The following is a 20,569-nucleotide window of genomic DNA, read 5'->3' on the forward strand; positions in this document are numbered from 1 at the left end:
CTGTGCGCCATAACATCTTACTTAATACCATACGGTCTTGTTTGTACCATATAGTTTTTTGCAAAAATATTGCATTAATAAAATTTAGGTACAATAATATTTTATTTGTGTAAGATATTAAGATTATGAGTTATTGAAAACTGAAGAGAGAGAGAGAGAGAGAGAGAGAGAGAGAGAGAGAGAGAGAGAGAGAGAGAGAGAGAGAGAGAGAGAGAGAGAGAGAGAGAGAGAGAGAGAGAGAGAGAAAGATCTCAGGTGACTGTAGCCAGCTGTAGCATGGCCGCTCTTGGCTGTTAACGCCTCTGCGTAAATATAGCTATGACGCGACTCCAGAGTTATGCCAACTGCAGCCGGGTATGGTGACATCTCTCTACCTCACTCTCCGTCATCTCCTGTCTAACATGCACCCCCCCTCATCATCATTACATCCCCCAACTCATACTCATCTACCCCTCTCACTCGCTCACTCTCATCCATCCACGTCCCACACTTCGCACTATATGTCTCATCCGTTTTTTCCTACTATCTGTCACTGTCCTTATCTATGTCTACATCTTATCTCCTCTTGCCTCAGTGTTCCCGTTGTTCACTTCACCATATTCTTATCTGTCTGTTTTCACATGCTTCAACGGTGAATAGCCATCAGAGTCCAGCACTTGGCTCTGGTTCCAGCACCTGGCTTGCAACCTAAATCTCACCATAATACATATTCCCTCCATTCAAATTTATGCATCGCTTCCCATATATATATATATATATATATATATATATATATATATATATATATATATATATATATATATAACATAATGGGTTCATATATATATATATATATATATATATATATATATATATATATATATATATATATATATATATATATATATATATATATATATATATATATATATATATATATATATACATACACTGAGAAGCGGAGTATACCTCTCTGAAAATATCCCCTAGCATGCTCATGTTGACATAGTTATGATATACTTGAGTTGCAGGTGCATCAGCACTGGTGTGGTGGGCTGTGACGCCTCTTGTGATCAGTTTCAAGTACAGACTTCTCTACTTGGCCAATATTCTATGCATCCCATGCCCATGCATGGGATGCCCATGCATGGGCGGTGGTGGAATGGGTTTGAGGCACATAATGGGTTCAGAAACTGAACCTCATCTTGAGGTTATCTTGAGATGATTTCGGGGCTTAGTGTCCCCTCGGCCCGGTCCTCGACCAGGCTTCCAGCCCCAGGAAGCCAATATATTATATTATATAAGCAGCCCGTGGCAGCGGTCTAACTCTCAGGTATCTATTTACTGCTAGGTAACTGAGGCATCAGAGTGAAAGAAACATTTTGCCCATTTGTCTCCACCTCCACCGGGGATCGAACCCGGAACCTCAGGACTACGAATCCGAAGCGCTGTCCACCCAACTGTCAGGCGCTCATAGTTCGGTTATCTAAGCAAGTGACAATCTTGTGAAGCTAGGTACAAAATGAGACAGTTTTGCTATTTTTCGTTGATCAGGCCGCTAATCACACATTATTCGCAGTATTCGAGTATATAAAACCATTATTCGCAGAATAGTTTTATATACTTGAAAGGAATGCCTTGCTTCTCTGTGAACATGCATTGAAAGATTATTTTATTTTTGAGCTAAAGTATTCTTGCTGGTTGGTCAGGAAGACATTGTAGGGTGGCGTTAATAACCCTTCACATATTGATAGGCTTAATGTCCAACCCTAAACAATCGGATGAAATAATCAACTCACATTATATTCAGCATTATATTCCCCTAGTAAATGGGTGGATAGAGTTCTAAATAAAAAAATCACTAAACATTGTGTAAAGATTACACAACGACAACTGGATGACAGTTCACCAATAATATTACGTCACATTAACACGTTGTTGAGGGCAGCAATCGTGTTAGGCTTGTCGCGGTCCTTCTAGGGCCTCAGGCAAGTAGTGTCGAACGTGATACATGTTAGCAATGCCTTCCCTCGACTCTGTACATATACCACCCACAAGAAATAAATAAATATACTGTCAAATGACGCAGCGAATGAGAGCTCTGATGTAACATTATAAGATTATAACTCGACTGTGCAAGGGTGGTGAAAATATGTTGGAATCATAGGCTTTAACTCAAGTAGGCTTTGTGTGCAAAATATGGACCTTTGAAACTTAATAAGTGATGCTTAGGTCCCGTGGCGCAGTGATAAAACACTCGCCTGGCGCTTCGCGAGGGCTTTGGCCTGGGTCCTGCTCGGAGAGATTTGATTGGGCGCTAATCCTCAACTGTAGCCTCTGTTCACCCAGCAGGGAATGGGTACCTGGTTCTTAAACGATTTGGTGGGTCGTATTCCGGGGAAAATTAATATTATGGACCTGTCCGAAACGCTGAGCATGCTAGTGACTTTACAAGAATGTAAGAACTCATGTATATATAAATAAATATGGAAGCATATTGGTTAAAACTTCTGCGTGTGCTTTGAAGAAAAAATTCAGTGAATAGGAGAGGCAATGTTCGTTGCCTTAATAATGGTTTTGTCTTTAAGCAATTTGTTGAATGTTTGGATGAAATCTGTGTATTTGAACAATGAAATTTTTTCATGTCGTAAATTATGTGATGTTCGGATATGTCAACCTATCCTTAAAAGGTATGCACTTTGGAGGGAACCACATTTATATTGCCTGCTAACGAGAGAATTTTCCTCCTTCAGGTTATACCCGGCGGTGATTAGCTGTGTCACCCCAGGGACAGTGTTCCTCCGGTAGAAGACAACCGCAGCCAGACAACACCAAAACTTGCTGGTCTCCGTGGCACCTCCCCTCCACCCAAGCTTAACAGAATATTGGGACCTCGCCCGTCTCCATCCCTTTCCTTATCTACTTCAGCAGCCCAGTGTTGCTACCTTCAAGACACCCGGAAGACTTCAGACTCAAGGTGAGCCACTTTCTCGTCCTTAACCCTAATAACCTCGTGGAAAGACGCTATTAACCCTGAGTGATGCAGCACCTTTACATTGGTGCTGTGAGTAAGATTTCCTACTCGGTATTCAAGAGGACCTCGCTTACGCTGACTCCAAGTCGTCACCCAGCCAACTGCAGTTGAGAATTACTAGTCCTGTTCAACGGCTTCAGTTATCACTTAACTGTTCACCGTAAACCCAAGATTTATTCTTCAGAGTTCTTCCTGCTGCAACGCGTTCATCGACGCGTGTTGTCTCCGCGTCGATGAGCGCCTTTCAGATTTTTGGAAGGTCAACTCTATTCTGCTGATATTTTCTGGTAATTTCAACGAGTCCAACCATCCAACTACTCGTAATGCCTCGGCAATATTTGCTCCTCCATGGTGACGCTACACTTCTATAGTAAGCATTCTAAGTTATCTACTGCATTTTCATTGCTTAAATACTCGTAATTCTCCGGTATTGTATATTATTAAAGAAATTTGAGAGAGAAAGAATGATCGACAGCTTTACGGATTCTTCCCACAAACCGTTCACGAGCTCATCAAATGAATCCGGATTCGCAGTGTTATTGTTTACGGGGACGCTGTTGAGGCTTCTCAGTTTACGTGAGTTACTCAGTGCTAGCAACAAATCTCTACAAATTCGTGCAATCAATGAAATCCCTGGCTCATTACAACATTCTTTCTTTAAGCATATGCCTCATGGAATCATATGTTTAAAGACAGCCTAGATTTTAAGTGCATGATACAACTATAAACGAACCTACCTGAAATATGTGTGATTAAGTAACTTGCACTTTTAAAACTGATATAAATTCATGAGACATTCCTGCAATGGAGTATATTTTAGTAAAATATAGCTTTTACTATAAAGAATTTATAGTAAAAAGCTATTTTACTAAAAAGAAAATAGCTTTAAGTGCATGAAAATAGCTTTAAGTGCATGAAAGTAGCTTTAAGTGTCTCATATGTCTACAGGCATTGTTTAGTAAGTCCAATAAACATTGCCATTTGTTGTGATAAGTGCTCATACACGCCACTGCTCCTGGACTTAAGATACATTCCCTGGCTTGTTCAATTCTTATTGTTGAAACATTCAGCAGCATTTACAAACATTCTGATCTGTTCTGTGCATATTTGAGAAAAGACTTTTATATTACCTGTACCACATGTCATGTGTACAGAAAAATTCAGCAACAATGCAAGATTTGTTGACCTTCCCTGGAGTGAGTATCTGACACACTGGAGAGGTGTATTGTGAGTTTTCGACACACCAGAATATCTACAGACATCCCCCGTCTAAACATCACGCCGGCACTTTTAAACGCAGCAACTTTTGATGTGTCCCGTCTTCCACCCTTCCCTCATCTACTTCAAATGCCTAGTGTTGTTACCTTCAAGACACCCGGAAGACTTCAGACTCAAGGTGAGACTCTTTTTGTCTTCCTTAACCCTAATCACCCCATAGATGAACTGCCGGTAACCCCTAGTGAGGCAGAGCCTCTCTAGTACCCTCATGGTAATGTAATTAGTGTTATTATCTACTCCCAATCCTATGGTAGGTTAGGTTAAAGTTAGATTTGGTTAGGTTAGGTTAAAACAGTGTATTATTATCAAACGTGAAATATGAAATTCAAAACTATTTGAGTATTCCCTGGAATTTGACATTGAAGAAAACCTAGACCTTATCTAAGAAAACGAGTTTACCATTGACGTATTATATTTTAAACTGGGTACACAATACAATATTGTAATAACGAGATAATATTCTGCTTAGAATAAAGATTCACTTGCTTGTTTACAAGTTTACTATTACTGGAACCGTAATATGCTAACAGATAATTTTAAGTAGGTAAATTCTAGCAGAATTAATAAAATGATAACAGATACATTGCAAGAAAAAAATGAGATGAGAAAGATTTGGGAGATGAGGTTTTTTTATAAAGAATTTTCATCATATTTAAAATACCAGTTATATAACACTGGTTATGAAACGGTGGTTACCTAACGCTGGTTACAAGACTCACGCCACAAAACTTTGGGTACAAAACTAATGGAATAAAAAGAGTACAGAATAATACGAACTTAATTCATTGCTCTTTAAGTACTCAGGGACTATTTTGACCGACCTCTGACAGTATTCAAGACAGAGAAGTTAATAAACACCAAATATAAATTTGCATGATATATATAACCCCACATTTGAAAGGATATACATTGAAAGTTTAATTTTTTTAAACGACGTTCAACGAGAAAACATATTTACTGGCCGGTCAGTAGGTTCTTTTAGGGCGGCATTGATATCCTTCCACGGTTGATGTGCCTTAACCCCAGCACCAGACCTAACTTCATTTAGCACCAGTTATGTCAACATTATTAAATATGTCAGTCTCATGTGGCACTTTAGTCGTATATTTGACATAAAATCAAGTCGTGTATTTCCAAATCGGCACATTCTAGTTAGCTTGGCACACATCTATTATAATGTGTTTATACAAGGTAGTCAAAATATGCACTGATTCTTATATAGTATAGTGTTACTGCACTATCGTGGTCCCCCTTAGTCAAGGATGAGACTATCCTTGTGGTCACCCAACTAATTACTAACCAGACCCAGCGATGTTCAACCGATTGATAAGAGTGGAGCAGGTCAACCACTACGCCATGTTGAGTTGGTAATCAAGTCTTAAGCTAATTACTGGAATCGGTAAGCGTCATGTTTGCCCTCTAACACAATCAGCCAGTTGTTACGTGTCCGCAATTACTGCCATGTACACAGGGATGTACCGTGAAGGAATGGTACCCAATAATTCCTCCCTCCCCTGTCTCTTTGTCTCTTCAATAAGTCTATGATTGCATGGCAAAGTTATGTAGGCTAATTAAGCTAGATTGAGGTATTTGGTAAAAATGTTTATTCTCATAATTAGTATTAATAAATATGAGGCGAGTTTGTGTACAGACTTGGAAGAGCGACAAGTTTCTGTAACCCACCAGTAGCACCTGTTATCTGCAACAGGTGCAACTGTTACAGATACGTTGAGCACCTGTTATCTGCAACAGGTGCAACTTTTACAGATACGTTGAGCACCTGTTGTCTGCAACAGGTGCAACTGTTACAGATACGTTGAGCACCTGTTATCTGCAACGTATGTCACCTGGAAACACCTCAATGACCTGCGGCACTTTAGTCCAGTACGTTCTCTCCATACTCCACAATGTACAACATTCAACGTCACAACCTATCTAACGCATTGAACCTATGCATAGGAACACGAGGGTTTTTGTATTCTGCTGCGTTGCACAGCACGTTGTATTTAGTAAATTGGTAACCCATAACGAGGTATTAGTCACAACCCGTCCTCTCAAAATAACGTCGCTTTTCGCTCGTATGCGCGCTATAGCCAAAAACTGACGTAATTTTAAATGAAATCGACTCACGAAAGTACTGTACTGTCCCGTTTTCTGTTTGGGTCGTCCAGCTTAATCTGTTAGGTTAGGAGAGGTCACTTTCAATTAACGTTTTTCACGACGTTTTGAAACTTTAGGAGAATTTCTTGCCCCTCCTAACCTACCAGACGACCCTTAACTTACTGTTATTGAAAAAAATATGGGTTGGAGAGGCCGGGATGCTGTTGTCACCTGTAGCACTCAGAGATGTATCCATCTCGGCCCATATACACACATAGTTTACTTTGGTCCAGAACTATGTTCAAGGCTGAAGTATTCATACTGGCTGCTCAGTAAGATATTGTGGTGGGCTGGATGGCCCAACACCTCTCCAAATGTCATTCGCCTGCAGCACCTTAGTTACCATTTCCGAAACCTTTAACACCCATCCTCCAATAACATTTCAATCGGACAAACGCAGTATTGGAGTCACGTGTGGCGCCTCGTGCAGTCACGTGTTTCGCCTCGTGCCGTCACGTGTTTCGCCTCGTGCAGTCACGTGTTTCGCCTCGTGCAGTCACGTGTTTCGCCTCGTGCAGTCACGTGTGTCGCCTCGTGCAGTCACGTGTGTCGCCTCGTGCAGTCACGTGTTTCGCCTCGTGCAGTCACGTGTGTCGCCTCGTGCAGTCACGTGTGTCGCCTCGTGCAGTCACGTGTGTCGCCTCGTGCAGTCACGTGTTTCGCCTCGTGCAGTCACGTGTGTCGCCTCGTGCAGTCACGTGTTTCGCCTCGTGCAGTCACGTGTGTCGCCTCGTGCAGTCACGTGTGTCGCCTCGTGCAGTCACGTGTGTCGCCTCGTGCAGTCACGTGTTTCGCCTCGTGCAGTCACGTGTGTCGCCTCGTGCAGTCACGTGTGTCGCCTCGTGCAGTCACGTGTGTCGCCTCGTGCAGTCACGTGTGTCGCCTCGTGCAGTCACGTATGTCGCCTCGTGCAGTCACCTGTAACACCTGTTCGTCACCTGCAGCAAGGCCTCGTGTCACCTGCAGCAGGTGATGGGCGGGTCGGAGCCGAGCACTCCGCAACATAAACACTGGTTGTCTGTACCCCGAGCCAGCGTCCTTGGCAGTGGGCTGTGTGTAAGCAAATACTCAAGTGACCTCAATCCAAATTGGTGATGAGAGTGGATGATGGGGGTGAGGGAGGGAGAAGGGAGCAAGAGACAAGCAGGAGAATCGAAAGAGGTAGGGAGGGAGATGGAATATTGTGTTGGGTTGAGGGAAAGCAAGTGAGGTATTATGTATTGAGAGGGAAGGGAGGAGAGGTCGGGGGCGGAAGAAGAGGGTTAACAAAAGGGGGGTGACTGGTGAGGCAGAGAGGTGGGGAGGGGGGGGGGTGAGGATGGGAAGACTCGCCTGGTAATTCAGTTGAGGTACAACTGAGCCTTACTGTTGTTGCTTGAGAGCTGGACTAAAACATGATGAAGCGTTTGATGCGTGACCAAGGAAAACAAATATTAGATGCAAATGATTGCACATGAGAACGCACACACGCACGCACGCACGCACGCACGCATGCATGCATGCATGCATGCATGCACACACACACACACACACACACACACACACACACACACACACACACACACACACACACACACACACACAAAATCTCAGAGGAATTGACAGGGTGAACAAAGACAAACTCTTCAGTACGGGTGGAACACGAAAAAGGGGACACAGGTGGAAGCTGAGTACCTAAATGAGCCACAGAGACGTTAGAAAGATTTTTTTCAGTGTTAGAGTAGTTAGTAAATGGAATGCACTAGGAAGTGATGTGGTGGAGGCTGACTCCATACACAGTTTCATATGTAGATATGAGCGGCTCATCCTCCACGGGATCACAGCTCGGGAGTACTTGGTTGTGAACCGGTTCGGCTCACAGCTGCACTACACATAATGTTTTATCGTAGATTGCTGCTAACATCAATCCTAAAGCATGTCAATAATGTACAAGTTTTCCTTTCTAGTAGAAGAGTGTAAACTCAAGTCAAATCCATTCCACTTTTTTATTATTTGTATTATTATTATTATTATTATTATTATTATTATTATTATTATTATTATTTTCTACCACAGACGTGGCCACACATTTACAATGCTAATCAGCATATATATATTACTAGATATACATTACTAGATATACATTACATATCCAGTACATTCACAATACGTTACCCCCATCAGAACATGATATTTCATGAGGGTATACTGAGACACACAAGTCCTCTACACACCATAGGCCAGATTCACGAAGCAGTTACGCAAGTACTTACGAACGTGTACCTCTTTCCTCATTCTTTGACTGCTTTCGTTACATTTATTAAACAGATTACAAGCATGAAAACTTCCCAATCAACTGTTGTTATTGTTATAAACAGCCTCCTGGTGCTTCGGAGCTCATAAACTGTTTAATAATTGTAAACAAAGACGCCAAAGATTGAGAAAAGATGTACAGGTTGGTAAGTGCTTGCGTAACTGCTTCGTGAATCTGGCCCCATAGCTACCAACACATCCTGTTGACGGTACGCCTGTAACACGGGTTAGGTTCCTCTCTCTTTACTTCCTTCTTTCTACTCCCTCTACCCGTATTCTTACTTTTATTTCTAAACCAAGGGACTCCAAAACTTTTACCAAAGCCAACTCCACGCCACGTGGTCCTAAGACGATTGACCGACTTAGGATTCTACACCCAGTATGACGTGACCTAAGCTCTGAACAAAACCCTAGAGTCACCTCTGCTGCCACCACCAGACCAGTAATACAAGAGCAATGATCGAGGTCTGGATCGATCACGCTAATTAATCAACCTAGGGGCTTGATCCCCACTATAAACGATGACCTTGAGTGTGGAATAAATTACACGGTAATGATAATTCCGATTCGATGTTAGAATCGGCGCCCAATGCAACTCCGCCTCGTGTGGACCACGTGACCAGGACAAGTATACACATAAAACACATGGAAACAATAAAATGCAAATTAATAACAAATTTAATTTATTACAAGAAAACTAAAACAAAATCTAAATGTGTTCACTCCCTATCACTTTAACACTCCCTACTTGACCTGAATGGCAAATGAGAAGACTATTTCTATACATAACCATAGCAACTATACCTCTATGTTTTCCAGCTAAGATGTTGTGCTGGTTTGGGGAGAGGTAAGATGGTTGACCTCTCCCAGCTGCTCCCGTATTCACACTACTTTGTCCTCGTCTGGCCTAGCCCAGACTAGAACCTTGTATCCTTCCGCCTAGTCAAAGTTTTACCAAGTTACTAGCCAGGTTTAAGTTATAACAATTAAACTCTGTTGTACTTAATTGATCCAGACTGGTTGAATTATTTTACTTTAATTAGATTACACAAACATCTAACGGCAAAGCTGTTCCCGATCACAAAAATGGTTATTAAAACTTTGAGAAATATTAGACATGTCAACCCTGCTGACCTATGACCGCCGGTCACTCCGCCTTAAAAGTTAGATCCGATTCGTGACGTCACTGATGGTGACTTAAACTCAATAATTAGAATACTCTTGATATTGTATCCAGTACTATTATACAATACAATTTTAATGCAAAATGAATAAAGGCTAATTTTCTCTAAATTGCTGAATACTATAGGATGGTTCATTATACGCAGCTATGAACAAAGCGTTGGTTATTTCCACCGCGAATTCCCCTGGGGGTCAGGTCACCATGCGGCTCAGCTTCTTGTTACACGCCTGCAACGCCCTTCTCTGGCCAGCATCATCACCCCCCCCCCGTACCCTCCTCCCCCCCCCATGAACATACCACCAACACACACACACAAAATATAAAGCCCTCAGCTGATTGGATCATTGTTCCATTTACAATCGACCTGATCGTGCCTGTCACTTACATTTCGTATACATTTACATCATATAATACTCGCTCACTCGCCGGGCGATAACTTGCGTCGCGGGAACAATAACCTCAATGAATTTGAGTATAAATTATACGAGTAACCGCTCCACTGTAGACATCAAGTCCGCAGGATATATATATATATATATATATATATATATATATATATATATATATATATATATATATATATATATATATATATATATATATATATAATGGTCCCACATCCTAGTCCAGTAAAAGGAGTCCACTACGGGCTCACCATAGCCCGTGCTACTTCCCTAGAAACACAAACCGAAACTGCCTCTTATTTACCGTTTGTTACAACTTGTAATAAAGTTGTTACATCTTGGCTTAACGTGTTTATGACGTATTAGAACGTTGATACAACTTGCTATATTGGTTGTTATAACTGGTTAGGAAGTGTTGAAACTTGTTCGAACGTTGTACCAACGTCGTAGTTTCGGTGTGTGTTTGGGGGATTGGAGCTTTGTGTTCCTGGTAGCGAATCTTAAACAACAATAACTAGCCCAGTAATTCAAGAGTTTTATATTATAAGAAGGATTTGGGTGTTCCAGCTAATGTTTCTTTGGTGGTATTACTCTTGTGTATGTAAGTAATCGTCGATTAAAATGGAACTTAAGCAACCTTGTTGTTTGGGGGAAATAAGAGAATAGTCTCACTAACAGCTCTATTTGGGAGTTACATATTCTCTCATTATTTCCTCTTAAATTCCCCATTGTGAGATCACCTTAAACTTGAAGCAAGAGATACTGTACATGTATAGTACACTATATACTACACTGTACAAAGAGATACACTACAATGTATAATGCAGATTAGACGCAATGTATAATGCGTTAAAAATTATATATATATATATATATATATATATATATATATATATATATATATATATATATATATATATATATATATATATATATAATATATATATATATATCCAAGATGATTCACGGCAGGTCTATATAAGCTCCTCCTATAAGACCCCTTGTCAACGTGCCATATACGCTCTGCCTCCAGGAACATAATGTCTTCAATTATATTTGGCTTCCTAGTGCAGTTGAGAGGGAGACTATTAGGCTATCGAACCCCGGCCCCTATACCTAGACCAGCGACCGCCCTGCCTCAGGATGCAACCCACAACAGTCATCTAACTCCGGGGTACCTATTTACTATTAAGTGACGAGAAGCATCGAGTGAAAACAAACGTGCTTATAAACGACTCACACTTAAAGAACCCTGCAGTTGAACAAATCCACAAGGGCCGTGATTAGGGTTCGAACCTACGTCCGAGAGGATCCCCAGACGAGCCTTAATCGACTGTGCCACAACACGGTCAAAATAATTGTAACCGGGCGTTCATCTGCCCCTCACACGGATCCTGCAGTCTCTCCGAGACAGGGAACCAGTGACAACTGGTTCCCTGTCTGGTGAGCTAAGAAAACAAAGTCAATTTTGTTTGGTTCTGTGATTCAAGGCACAAGATTTCGTTACATCCCTGGAAGGGAATGTACGTCAGTCCGTGCTAGGCAGATCCTCTCCACACCCAATATTTTGTACTCACTTATCTTTGTCTTAAATGTTTCAAACTTGCTTGAGTGTTACATTAGCAGTTTGCTCCACTTGTCTATCTACGGTTTTTTTTGTCAAACTATTGTTTGCCTTCGCCCCACTAACATCAAAGCTGATGTAATCTGAAACAGTTTTTACATTTGATCGCTACTACACCTTCGACGCTCTGAAAGCATTAAACAAAATTGAGTGTAAATAATATTTAGTAGTGTGTGTGTGTGTGTGTGTGTGTGTGTGTGTGTGTGTGTGTGTGTGTGTGTGTGTGTGTGTGTGTGTGTGTGTGTGTATGTGTGTGTGTGTGTGTGTACTCACCTAGTTGTGCTTGCGGGGGTTGAGCTTTGGCTCTTTGGTCCCGCCTCTCAACTGTCAATCAACTGATGTACAGATTCCTGATCCTACTGGGCTCTGTCATATCTACATTTGAAACTGTGTATGGAGTCAGCCTCCACCACATGACTTCCTAGTGCATTCCATTTACTAACTACTCTGACACTGAAAAAGTGAATTCTAATGTCCCTGTGGCTCATTTGGGTACTCAGTTTCCACCTGTGTCCCCTTGTTCGCGTACCATAAGAGTGTGTTGTGTGTTCTAGGAATAATCAACACATAAAAATCCGTCCTAGGGAGTTCCCTAGTCAGTCTATACAACAACGAACATGAAATAGGAATAATGTGCGTGACGGCCAACCAGAGACAGAACGGAAATTACTGGCGCTGACGCAAGGAAGCCGAGACTCAAGAGCTTATGAAGGATTGCAATTCTGGTCATACTCATAAAATGGCCGTAAATATAGCAACTATTTTGTGGATCGTTCAAACGAGGACTGTTGAAGCCATCAGTCTACACGTTCTGTATTGATTTAATTGTGTATAACTGTATTAACTTGTGAAGACGGGTATTAAATTGTGTATAAACTTGATAACTGTATTAATTGTGTAGAAAACACGGAAACAAGAAGTCAAAACCAAACTTAAACTTATTATTATTAACATCTTTATTGACAAAATTAATTACAATTTTGCCTAATCTTAGGATTTTGATTAAGTCTTATTAAAGTGAGGATAATGCTGGTATTCACTGTCATGCAGGGCAGAGGGTCATACATAAGACAAAACTTAAGCATAATAAAATCTATATAGTCCAAATCTCAGTATGTCACCACCAGCGTTGATAATGATAGTACCACGTGGCCAGAAATGAACGATCTTATTAAACTGATAAACAAGGTGCCAGCCGCCCTGGATCATCAACCCGGCCCTCACCCGGCCCTTGAGGACCATCCAGCCGAGGTCACTCCCCAGTCACCTGTCAAGAGCCCCACACTCACTCTTATCAGGACAGGCAGGCACGGGCCGCGAGCTGTCTCAAAGACTCCCGACCTTGTCACCCAGTGAGGCTAAGGGCCTGACGCTGTCACCCAGTGAGACTAAGGGCCTGAGGCTGTCACCCAGTGAGGCTAAGGGCCCGACGCTGTCACCCAGTGAGGCTGAGGGCCCGCCCTTGTCACCCAGTGAGGCTGAGGGCCCGACCTTGTCACCCAGTGAGGCTAAGGGCCCGACGCTGTCACCCAGTGAGGCTAAGGGCCCGACGCTGTCACCCAGGCTAAGGGTCAAGTCTCTCCGTGTGTCAAGTCTTTTCTATTCCTTATCACCCACCTTTCCATATTTGCTTGTCAGGTATATTCCTTATTGTCCAATATACAAGTACAGTTAGTAGTAGGCATCCATCAGTCTCAGGAGACTATGGAGTGGCGCTCTGGTTGTCGGTCTGGAGTGGCCTCTCCAGGGCGCAAAGCCAGGGTAGGTTGATACGGGGGAGAAGCTGTTACCCAAGCAGAAGATCAACCCTCTCCACTGCGCTGAAAGTCTCTAATGGAAAGGCAAACCGCCAATACGACTGATTCCAGCGCCGTCGCAGGAACTGTCAGAACGAAGTTGAAGGCAACAACGAACTGCTCTAGAGCAGTTCGAAGCCACTTTGAAATATAGTTGTACTTACGAGTATTGGATGATGGACAACTTATTTACCACGGGAACATGAACGGAAAGAGCGTCACCTCCCTGAGAGGTGACGCACAGAAAGACGAACAGGACGAACAGAAACGCAGGAGGTGACGCAGGATGAACAGAAACGCAGGAGGTGACGCAGGACGAACAGAAAGAGCGTCACCTCCTTGGGAAACTCTTAGACGCTGAGCTACTGGGCAGGGCAAGGTAAGGTAATTACCGAAAGAAAGGGCTAAGCCTGTGTGACTATACAACACTTGGGAGGGATGTGGGGACAAGGAGCCGGGACAGGACAGAGGTGGAATGGTGCCCACTTGGACCGTCGGGGAAATCGCACGCCGATCTGCAAGAAGGTAGGCCGGCGCTTTACTGACAGGTCCAAGTGGTTCGGATTGAACTGTCCAGAGAACTCTGGCGCCATCACTGCCATGAACGACCGTTTCCACTGGTGACTCTTCCATCTCTTGCCTTCAACCACTTGGGCTCGACGGTAGAGCGACGGACTAGCTGCTTGCAAGTCGGCGTTCAATCCCTTAACGTTCAGGTGGTTGGGCACCATTCCTTTCCCCTCGTCCCATCCCAAATCCTTATTCTGAGCCCTTCCTATTGCTATATAGGCATAACGGCCTGGCGCTTTCCCCTGATTACCCTCTCCCCGCGCTCTCTCTCTCTCTCTCTCTCTCCCCGCTCTCTCTCTCTCTCTCTCTCTCTCTCTCTCTCTCTCTCTCTCTCTCTCTCTCTCTCTCTCTCTCTCTCTCTCTCTCTCTCTCTCACTCTCACACTCACTCTCACTCTCACTCTCTCACTCTCTCATTCTCTCATTCTCTCATTCTCTCATTCTCTCATTCTCTCATTCTCTCATTCTCTCATTCTCTCATTCTCTCTCTCTCTCTCTCTCTCTCTCTCTCTCTCTCTCTCTCTCTCTCTCTCTCTCTCTCTCTCTCTCTCTCTCTCTCTCTCTCTCTCTCTCTCTCTCTCCCAGTAAAAATAAAAACACCTGTCATATCATTGTTTCTCCCCCCGTGTGCCAGGACCGTCTACGTCACCACCACACAATGGGAGGAGATGGGCGGAGCGGCAGGTGGGCGGGGAGCTGTTTTTCAGATGGGCGGAAGGCACTTTGGTGGGCTTTTGGGCTGGGAAACAGGTGGACGTTATTTGCATGTGTGTGTGTGTGTGTATGCGTGGTTGAGAGAGACAGAGATGGAGAGAGGGATGGAGAGAGGAAGGGAGGGAAGAAGAGAAGGAGGGAGAGGGAAAGTCAGTTTATTGGGACGGTTAATATCGGGATAATTATCATAAAAACGTGATGTCCACCAAGTACAATGAGCTCGCCACCCAGGTTGTGGCAGCGCGTGTAGGGGCCGGCCTCCACCCACTCCTCACCTTACACGGACCCAACTAATAACATTAGCGTCCTCCTGCCCATTCCGGGCGACAGAGGGAGCGGTGAAATACTAGGAAGTGCAGGAATGCTTACAAGGTTGACCTCGCCTCGCGCCCTCTTAAGCGCGAGGCATATTCTGCCGCTACCAAAACTAAGTTAAATACAAACATGGAGGACCTCGGCGAGGAGAAGGATGAAAGACGCGTTTAAAACGCCCTTCCGTGTGTGTTCCAGCTGAGATTTGGCGAAGCGATGCGATCTGGGCATGACTCACCCATCGGGCATTTGTACGCCGCCATAAGCCACCATTTATTTGTATTATTAGCATTGGGGATATTAGCCGTGTCCCGCCTCACACGGGAGGAGGTGACGACGCTGGTGGGGGGTGATGGATGACCCGTGTTTACTGCCTCTCTCGGGAATTCACTTTGAAGCCAGTTTTATCACGGTGAAATTAAGCTGTTCTTATTCTTTCTGTGGTGATGAATTGTATGACAATACAGTTGTTATGGTTCTAATTGTCAGTGTTCTTTGGAAATTGTATTAATTATGGCTATGCTTTTTTATTTTTAGATGGTGGTGGTGATAGTGGTGATGGTGGTAGTGGTGATGGTGGTGAGATGCCTGTGGTGGTGTAGGTGGGGGAGTTCGTGGTCAAGATGGTGCTAGTAGTGGTGGTACTTGTGTTGGAGCTGGCGATAGTGATAGATATAGTGATGGTAAAAGTCACGGTGGTTGATAATGGTGGTAGCAGAAATGGAGGTGGTGATGGTGGTTGTGCTCACCTAACAGTGTTTACGAGGGGAGTAAGCCCTAGCTCGTCATGTCCGGCTGACCCCCCCCCCCCCGCCCCCCCTCCCTGTTGCATCTATTGCATTACACCTTAACTACACATTCAAATTTTGTGTCGAATCTGGTCTTAAAGTTGGGGGATGGAGGTGGCTTCCCTAACTTCCTCTTTCAGTGCATTCCACTTGTTGAGCCGGTCGGCCGAGCGGACAGCACACTGGACTTGTGATCCTGTGGTCCCAGGTTCGATCCCGGGCGCCGGCGAGAAACAATGGGCAGAGTTTCTTTCACCCTATGCCCCTGTTACCTAGCAGTAAAATAGGTACCTGGGTGTCAGTCAGCTGTCACGGGCTGCTTCCTGGGGGTGGAGGCCTGGTCGAGGACCGGGACGCGGGGACGCTAAGCCCCAAAATCATCTCAAGATAACCTCAAGATTGCTGGTTGGGTTCCTCAGTTAATCTGACTTCTTCAAAGTTCCAATGTAGCCGTAGCAAAAAGGCCACACCACCTTCCCTTCTGTGGTGGTGGTGGTGGTGGTTGACGTCATGATGGTGGTTGTGATGGTGTTGGTGGTAGATAGTGATGGTGCTGATGATGGTCTTGGTGGTTGGTGTTGTGGTGATGGTGGTAGTCATGACGATAGTGGTGGTGGTGGTAGTGGTGGAGGAGGAGTCGAAGGAGAAAAATGTTGGTATTGAGGAACAAAATAAGAAATGTGAAAATAAGAACAAGAAAAAGTAAATCTCTTGGATCCCGGTCAAGAGAGCTTAATATATTCAGTCACGCGATGCACAGACTGAATACATTAATACATGATTAAGACGCCACCAAATAACTTAACAACATAGGCTGAGAAAACACAAATATTACTCACTCATATATACACCTTGCAACCTTAGGGACGTCATAAGCCTCGCCTTGTTATAACAAAAGCCTTACATTAACAAGCAGACCCATTTGGGTATAATTGCCTGTTGTCGTCAGATATCCATTGCATCACATCCGTCAAGGACACAGTGGTGATAGTTACCGAGCGTCACATGGAGATAGTGAGGCCTCTGTAATGTGTGGCTTATAACAGGCATTTCTCACCACCCTCTGGATCCTCGCCTCTCCCTTCCTTCTCTCACCTCTCCCTCCTTCCCTCACCCCTCCCTCCATCCTTCACCTCTAACTCCTTCTCTTGCCTCTCCCTCCTTCCCTAGCACCTCCCTCTTTCCCTCACGTTTCCCTCAGTTCCCCACTCACCTACCCAACCACGTGGGCTGGACGGTAGAGCGACGGTCTCGCTTCATGCAGGTCGGGGTTCAATCCCCGACCGTCCAAGTGGCTAGGCACCATTCCTTCTCTCCTGATCACCTTCCATGTGCCATATAGTCGTAATGCCTTGGCGCCTTTCCCTAATAATTCCCATCTCTTCCCTACTCATCTTTCTCCTTTTCACACCTCCTCCCATCCTTCGTCTTCCTCATTTATCTCCTCCTGTCTCCTCCTCCGTCTTCCCCATCTTTACCTTCATCCTTTCACTCCTCCCCTTCTCTTCACCCGTCTTGTCGCGGTCACCACACCAACTCTTCCTCCACTCTGCCCTTCTCACCCCCTATGCTTGGTCTAGTTGGCGCACCTCCAGCAGTCTCTCTCTCCCCTCTTACTTCCTCCCAACTGTCACCTCTCACCATTCTCACTCTCTCTCTCTCTCTCTCTCTCTCTCTCTCTCTCTCTCTCTCTCTCTCTCTCTCTCTCTCTCTCTCTCTCTCTCTCTCTCTCTCTCTCTCTCTCTCTCTTCATTATTCTGTATCGCCTCTCATCACATTCCGTGTCTACCCTCGTGTTCCCTTCTGCAATACTTCCTCCTCCCTCTTCCCTTCTCTTCCACTTCCTCCTCCTTCTCTCTCCTCCCTCTACACGCCTATCCGTCTCCCTACGTCGTGTCCCCGCTACTCCTTTCACCCCCCCCACTCCACTTCCTCTATCCATTCCTCCTACACTTGACCCATCTCCCCCTTCACTCTCACGTATCGCACTAAATTTCTACCAGTCTCCTCACAGTCACTATTCTCCGACCAACAGGCAAACAGAACGTGTTTGAACTAACTCTACTGAACAGAGTAGGACTGTTCACACGAGCCGGTGGAGTCCCAGCGGCGTCTGTGTACAAGTGTCAGGATGAACAACCCAGCGGGTGTTGCTGTGGCGGGGGGTCACTCACAGGATGAATAATGCTGCCCCCATAAACTCCTCCTTCGGTGCAAAATTAAAAAAAAAAGAATGGGAGGGAGAGAGAGACACACACACAGACGGGAAAGAGAGACAGAAGGAGGGAGAGAGAGAGAGAGAGAGAGAGAGAGAGAGAGAGAGAGAAAGAGAGAGAGAGAGAGAGAGAGAGAGAGAGAGAGAGAGAGAGAGAGAGAGAGAGAGAGAGAGAGAGAGAGAGAGAGAGACACACACACACACACAGACGGGAAAGAGAGACAGAAGGAGGGAGAGAGAGAGAGAGACACACACACACACACAGACGGGAAAGAGAGACAGAAGGAGAGAGAGAGAGATGGGGAGGAGTTAAATCAAACCTTCCTAATTACAACTTAATACGCCCAAGGAATGACCAAATATAAACATAAGGCGTGGGCCTGATGTGGCACATATGTGGACAAGTGAGTCACATGTGGCAAAGGGTCTCTATGACGTATCACACACCTGGCTTCACAATATCTCTGCTCTACTGTGATCCTCTCATCATGGTTATCTCTCTCTCTTCTCTACAACTCATTTCTTTTTGCGTACGTTAGTCAAATTAACGTCACTTTCTCGTATAACAAAGTGATTTATCAATCTGTAGTGCGTTGGAGAGAGATCAAATGGCGAGAGGTAAGGTATATATATAGTAAAAAAAGTAAGTTTATAGCTGAAAGTAAAGGAGGAGAGAGCAGTATAAGGCTTTTACATTCGAAAGAATGTAAATCTACTGGATTATAAGGTAGAGCTACTGGAATATGAGGTGAATCTACTGGAATATGAGGTGAATCTACTGGAATATGAGGTGAATCTACTGGAATATGAGGTGAATCTACTGGAATATGAGGTGAATCTACTGGAATATGAGGTGAATCTACTGGAATATGAGGTGAATCTACTGGAATATGAGGTGAATCTACTGGAATATGAAGTGAATATACTGGAATATAAGGTTGAGCTACTGGGATATGAGGTGAATCTACTGGAATACGAGATGAATCTACTGTAACATGAGGTAAATCTACTGGAATATAAGGTGGAGCTACAGTAAGACCAGTGAGAGAGAGAGTGACCTACCCCGGACACTGCCAGGTGGAATATCCTCCCAGTCAGCTCGGTGAGGAACTGCTTCTTGTGGGGATCGGAGAGGTCCGAGGGCCGGAGACCGCGGTCCTTCAGCACCGACGGCGTCGCCGGCTCCGAAAAGCGAAAGTGCGCCGCTCTCTGCAGCTGCGTGCGAGTGTCTCTATTCCGGAAAGCAGTCTTTAGGCCGATGAAATTACGGCCACTGCCGCCGTCGGAGGCGGCGAAGGACGCCCGACGCGGCCCGAAACGGTCAGGCGAGAACATGTTTCGATCACGTACACTGAGAGAGAGACTGAAATATTCCAACGGAAAACACCTGACGTTATTCAGAAGTTTATATTTCTCACTGGGATCCTAGCACATGTAGGGTGTACACGAGAGTTAAGAAACCTCTACACTGCCCTTCTCAGCTGACTGGACCAGCGGGCACGCCCACGCCCGCGGGCCGCCCACGCCTTGCGTAACACATGACGACTCGAGAGATGCTCCTGCGGTCGGCCCCAGACCGCTCCCCACACTGCATCCTTACCAGCGAGGCCAGGCAGCTGACACCCACAGTGAAACACCCAGCACCTCCCAGGTCCCGCGCCGCCCACAGCGCCAACTTTCCCGCAGGATGAAGGGCACGGGATCACGGCAGGAGCGTGTTGAGGCCGTCTAGAGGGGCCGAGTGTGGCACGGACACGCTGCAGGTGTGGCGGCCGTCGGATTCTTCATATGGGTCTGCGGCAACTGAGGTCGATGGTGCTATTCTCGGGCGCTCGTCTTCTGCCGTGCCAACGGGTGTAGGGGGAGGGTGTACACTGCCACCCAGCCACACCACCCACCTGCTGCCACCCAGCCACACCACCCACCTGCTGCCACCCAGCTACACCACCCACCTGCTGCCACCCAGCTACACCACCCACCTGCTGCCACCCAGCTACACCACCCACCTGCTGCCACCCAGCCACACCACCCACCTGCTGCCACCCAGCCACACCACCCACCTGCTGCCACCCAGCTACACCACCCACCTGCTGCCACCCAGCTACACCACCCACCTGCTGCCACCCAGCCACACCACCCACCTGCTGCCGCTTATAGTTTTATTTGTTATTTTTGGTCATCTCACTTTTGTATCTTCAGTTATTTTCTTGTCTTGAAATAT

The 20,569-nt window shown here is 45.1% G+C and overlaps 1 protein-coding gene and 1 long non-coding RNA gene across 21 annotated transcripts in view; one reads left to right on the forward strand and one right to left on the reverse strand.

The window, feature by feature from the left end:
* LOC138349868 (uncharacterized) overlaps positions 1 to 20,569 on the forward strand; it is a 214,329-nt gene that overhangs the window by 80,517 nt on the left and 113,243 nt on the right. For both annotated transcript variants that reach the window (XR_011229953.1, XR_011229952.1), the window contains exon 2: positions 2,733 to 2,956. This is a non-coding gene — a long non-coding RNA (uncharacterized lncRNA). The remainder of the gene's footprint in view (positions 1 to 2,732; positions 2,957 to 20,569) is intronic.
* The window catches only part of LOC123765032 (uro-adherence factor A), a 136,434-nt gene that overhangs the window by 55,799 nt on the left and 60,066 nt on the right, over positions 1 to 20,569 (reverse strand). The gene's annotated exons all lie outside the window — the stretch shown is intronic.

This window comes from Procambarus clarkii, chromosome 29 (assembly GCF_040958095.1).
Source record: "Procambarus clarkii isolate CNS0578487 chromosome 29, FALCON_Pclarkii_2.0, whole genome shotgun sequence".
NCBI classification, from domain to species: domain Eukaryota; kingdom Metazoa; phylum Arthropoda; class Malacostraca; order Decapoda; family Cambaridae; genus Procambarus; species Procambarus clarkii.